The sequence below is a fragment of the Bison bison genome, unplaced genomic scaffold, assembly GCF_000754665.1.
Source record: "Bison bison bison isolate TAMUID 2011002044 unplaced genomic scaffold, Bison_UMD1.0 scf7180017861980, whole genome shotgun sequence".
Taxonomy (NCBI): domain Eukaryota; kingdom Metazoa; phylum Chordata; class Mammalia; order Artiodactyla; family Bovidae; genus Bison; species Bison bison.
Window position 1 is genome coordinate 12,714 of NW_011492552.1, and position 5,509 is coordinate 18,222.

General features: G+C 41.9%; 1 pseudogene; it reads left to right on the forward strand.

The window, feature by feature from the left end:
* The window catches only part of LOC104983194, an 8,201-nt pseudogene extending 4,163 nt beyond the window's left edge, over window positions 1–4,038 (forward strand).
* The last annotated feature ends 1,471 nt before the right edge of the window (window positions 4,039–5,509 follow it).

A 5,509-nucleotide genomic window follows, 5' to 3' on the forward strand; every position in this document is an offset into this window, starting at 1 on the left:
CCCCACTCCAGTACTCTTGCCTGGAAAATCCCATGGACGGAGGAGCCTGGTAGGCTGCAGTCCATGGGGTCCCTAAGAGTCAGATATGACTGAACGACTTCACTTTCACTTTTCACTTTCATGCATTGGAGAAGGAAATGGCAACCCACTCCAGTGTTCTTGCCTAGAGAATCCCAGGGACGGGGGAGCCTTGTGGGCTGCCATCTATGGAGTCACACAGAGTCGGACACGACTGAAGTGACTTAGCAGCAGCAGCAAAAGGAATATCTCTAGGGTGAGTCCCTAACTCAAGCCACTTTCCTAGCCTTATCTGCTTTCGAAGATGTAGTTGGTGAAGGCTTGTACCAGGAGATTGATGATCTCATAAAACCAGGGAGGAAGGACCTGTTGGACAGCCAAGGTAAGTCCCATGCCCTCCTCTCTGCTCATGAGCTGGCTATGTGTTGTTTTCAGCAAACAGAGACCCAACCTCACTAACCCACCTCCACACGGAGCTTCAAGCCTTCTGTCTACCAGTCTGAAGTGTCAGTATTTCCTCTAAACTATGACAGAAGGCCTCCTACGAGGGGAAAGGTTTCCATTTTTCTGTGATGATTTTCTCCCTACCAGGTAACCTGTCTGATGACTCAGAACCTAAGCTGCCGTATTACACAGGGGATGATGGAGAGGATGAAGACCCTGACTCTGCCCCAGGTAGCAGATCTTCCCTTGGATGGTGGGGATTCAGAGGAGGAATCTTGTCTGAGGATCTTTTCCTGTGATTAAGATGGGAAGGATCTCTTTTCTCTAGTTCACAACAATGTTTTCCCTCTCTTGCCCACTCTGTGGCCTCAGAAATGGAAAGATCAGACCCAGTTCTCTGTATCCACAGTCACTTGTACCCAGTTACAGACTGAGTATGCATCTAATTGGGCTTCCCAGGTGGCGCTAGTGGTAGAGAACCCACCTGCCAATGCAGGAGACTGAAGAGATGCCGGTTTGATCCCTGTGTCAAGAAGATCTACTGGAGGAGAGCATGGCAACCAACTCCAGTAGTCTTGCCCAGAGAATCCACATGGACAGAGGATCCTGGCAGGCTACAGTCCAAGGGATCACAAGGAGAAAGACAGGACTGAAGCAACTGAGCATGCCTGTATCTAACTGAGCATGCATGTATTAAAGCTTTTAAGACCATTAAAAAAAAAGAACATCTGAAACTGATAAACTCAAAATTGTATGGCTAAAGGGAACACTAGAAACTATAGTTGCATCCATAGCCAGTCTGATATTTTAATCATTTCATGGCCTTTTGTATGTATTGAGACAAAAATATTGTTATCGGTAAGCCCTGGAAGCTATGGAGAGATCAGTGCTGGTACTTATCAATTACCAAAAGAGAATGTCCTCTCTGGGTCATCTCCAGATAGTAAAGATGGACAATCTCTGGAGGTGAGATCCTAAGGTCAACCAAGGTATTGAAGGGACTGAAGCGTCCTGTGACTGGGATGGTGGGATATCCTGTCTCTGAGTAACAGATGTCCAGGATCCCTCTCCAACCAGCTCTGGGTCTCCCAGAGCTTCAGAGGTCACACGAACACCTGGGTTCTCCTGGTTCAGATTCATCCTCCCTGGTCACTGATATGTACATAGTATGTGTTACAACTCTGTACCATATGTTTGAAAATAGTACCTGAAACTTTTATAATAGCTTTTATAATAAACTTTTCATAATAGCTTTTGTTGATTCTTTATGATATGAGAGATAATGTTAGAAAAATATGACTGACCCTGATATAGTGGAATAATTAGAAGATTTAAATGATTTCTGAGCACATTAAGATCAAATACATGCCTTTGACACAGGCTTGGAATATAGAATCGATATTTATCAGTTATTTGAACCTCTGCACACACAGAGAGAAAGGAGAATGCCTTCCTGGGTCTTCTCCAGATAGTAAAGATGGGCAACCCCTGGAGGTGAAATCCTAAGGTCTCACCTAAGATCCCACCTAAGGATGGTGGGATATCCTGTCTCTGAGTAACATATGTCCAGGCTCCCCCTCCCACCAACTCTGTGTCTCCCAGAGTTTCAGAGAGCACATGGACACCTGGGTTCTCTTGGTCCAGACTCATGCTCTGCAGTCACTGATATGGTATAGAGCATAGTATGTGTTACATATACTATGTACATATACATATATACTATGCATATATAGTGCATAGTATGTGTTAAAACTCTGTACCATATGCTCAAAAATAGTACCTGAAACTCATAGCATAATAGCTTTTGCAGATACTCTATGCTATGAGAGGCCATGTTAGAAAAATATGATTGACCCTGATATATTGGAGTATTTAGAAGGTTTGAATGATTTCTGAGCACACAGAGATCAAACACATGCCTTTGACAGCCCTGGAATATGGAGTATATATGTATCATTTATTTGAATCTCTGCCTCAGAAGGGACTTAGGGCATCACTTAATCCAGCACATACTTGGTTATTCCACCTAAGTTCTTGTCTGTTTTCAGAGCCTCCGGGACAGAACATCAACGCCATAGGAAATGTTATGATGATGTTGATGAGTTACCTGTTCCCATAAATCCTTTCCTCCCTGGGATGAATGAGAATAACTTTTCCCCAAAGGACAGAGGTGATGCCAGGTATTCCCAGACAGGTGAGTTGACAGCACAGTAGTCTGACTTCATAATGGTGGAAAAGATGAGTTTTGACCCACTTCAACAGTCAGTGTTTCTGTACTATCAGAACTGGGGTAGCCTCGTATACCTAGATGGGCTTTCCAGGTGGCACAATGAAAAAGACTCTGCCTGCCAGTGCAGGAGACATAAGAGACTTGGATTTGATCCCTGAGTCAGGAAGATTCCCTGCAGAAGGAAATGGCAACCCACTCCAGTATTTTTTCCAGGAAATAATGTGGACAGTGGAGCCTAGTAGGCTACAGTGCATGGGGTCGCAGAGTCGAATCCAAGTGAGCATACATGCACCACATGTATCAGATATTATCAACTCTTCCTTATCCCTGGAATATTGGAGCTACTTCATCTCTTCTGAGAGGATAACATACTGTGTTCTCTTGTCCATGTCCATATCATCAATTGGATAAAGACACATCTGTATACATTGTTATAAGCTTTGTTCCCATTTTCATACCCCAAATTGAAATGTATGTTCTGACAATAAATTTGGGGATTTTTCAAATAGTGAGAATTATTCTTAAATGGTTTTAATGGAGGTGTAAATTAAATCTATGAGCTGTAAAACTTGTTTTGAGAGATCTGTGTAACCAAATGTTTAAAATTGATTGCTCACTATTAAAGCAGAATCTGAAATAGCCTTAACTAGAGAATCATAAAATCTCAGCACTAGACGGGAACCAAGAGAAAATTTTCTCTCACTGGTTCAATTGCCAGATGAAGATCCTCATTCCCAAGGACTAAGCTTTCTGCTTATATGTGGGGATGTGGTCCCTGGGGAGCAGGAGGTTGTGGAATTTGGTTGAGTTGCCCTCTTCTGGCATCTGACAGAGGACCCAGAGTGTTCTCATGAAGCTTGTAGGTCAGGCTGGTTCTGTTGTTGAGTTGCTGAGAAGACAGCATCTGAGACATTCTACAGAGGTCTTCTCCTGTCTCCACTTCCTGAGAAACCAGACCCACTGGGTGTGGAAGAGGCATGCACATCTATTTTTCATTCCTTGCCACTATCGGTCCATCTTCTTTCCAATTGCCGAGGTCCAGACAAGATATTGCATGGAGTAGCTGAGTCAGTATGAAGTAGCTCCATCCTTTTAGACAATGCCAGGTGCTCCACCCCCACCTGTTATTTTGTGGCCCCTCTTACTATTCTTCCATCAGACATTATGTCTTGTCATTTTGTCACCACTAAAACCAGGTTCTGTTTACTGTTTCAGGCATCTCTCTGAAGTCTCTGAGAGAAACTGTCAGCTCTGGGGTGGAGGAGAAGGAGTCCTCACTGGTCCTGAGACTAGAAGAGCCTGGATATGATGATGTGGAGCCTAGCACCATGTAGTGCCATTTTTGAAGCAAGAAACTCTTGAAAGACATCTCTGTAATATTGTTTCTCAAATAAATGAGAATCCTGTCTTTTTTATAATTGCAGTTTTTACACAGCATTATGGTTAAAGGAAATTATTCATAATTTTAAAAAGCTAGATATATTCACTACTACTCTTAGAAAATTCAGTATTTAAATATGCCTCATTCCCCAATGAAATCTCAGTTGAAACTCAGAGTTATCACCTCCCCACAGACTACACGTTTCCATTCCTTTAGGTACTGAGAAAGCCACACTTAAATAGCATAAAAGTCTGAAATCTGGCCCTGAAAGTGTTTACTCTTAGAAAGGTAAACTCAGAAGCACATAACTGAATATTCCAAAATATCCTACATGCTGTACTAAAACCGAGAAGTGAGACTCACAGTGAATGGGTTGATTAGGTGGAAGGGGAATGGCTGCAGCTCTTCTGATTTTGCTCAAGTTTTTATGGAATATTAATCACAAAAATCTGTTACTGCCTAATAGTATCTTTTACTCTAACTGCCTTCTATTTTTCCTGGTTATTCCATAACATCCTTAATCTTCCCCTTCACCATCAAATTGCACATTCTAATTTTCATAAATCCTCTTGTTCTCCATCCTTTTCTTTGAGTATCTGTTTTCTGTTCCACTCTCTGGCTGTTTTTATGGTGACACCAGTGGCTCTAACCTTCCCATTTGTGAATTTTTTTAAGTGGCTGTATTAACCTTAAGGACTTCCCAGGTGATGGTAGTGGTAAAGAACCTGCCTGCCAATGCGACCCCTGACTTAGGAAGATCCCATGGAGAAGGGCAACCCACTCCAGTATTCTTGCCTGGAAAATCCCTTGGACAGAGGAGCCTGCTGGGTTACCGTTCATGAGGTTACAGAGAGTTGGCACTCTCTGCCAACTGAGCAGGCAGCTAGGATTAACTTTAAACTTGCCCATCCCAAACCATCCTCACATATTTTTTGGAGTTGTATCGAAAGAGAGAGCTGGCCGACAAGACAAGACAGGTAAGCTAAACAATGCTCTTTTCGTGCTTAAAAAACATTATGGTTCATAATTAGCTGTATAGAAAAGTTTCCAAAATTTGTCTTTTTTTTTTTTTTTTGCATTTCAGCAGAATGAATGTTCTCACACCCATATTCTAATGGTACAATTATTTAGCTAAGATTTTCTTTATGTTTACTATCTTTTTAAGTTAAGTATTACTGCTAAAAAATCCATGAAATAATGGAAAAAAATTTTAACTCCACAAACTGTATGTTACAGGTATTTTTGCAAAATCCCCGTGCAGTAACTTGAGTCAAAATTTGGGAAGCAACAAACTACATTAGGAAGCTTAAAGCCCTTAGCTCAAGTCTCTGATGCTCTATGTTTGGAATTTTTCTTTCTATCCTCAGCCTCACTATATCCTTAGAATCATTTCAGGAACAAGCAATACTGACCTAAGCAGCATTCCCTAAACACAT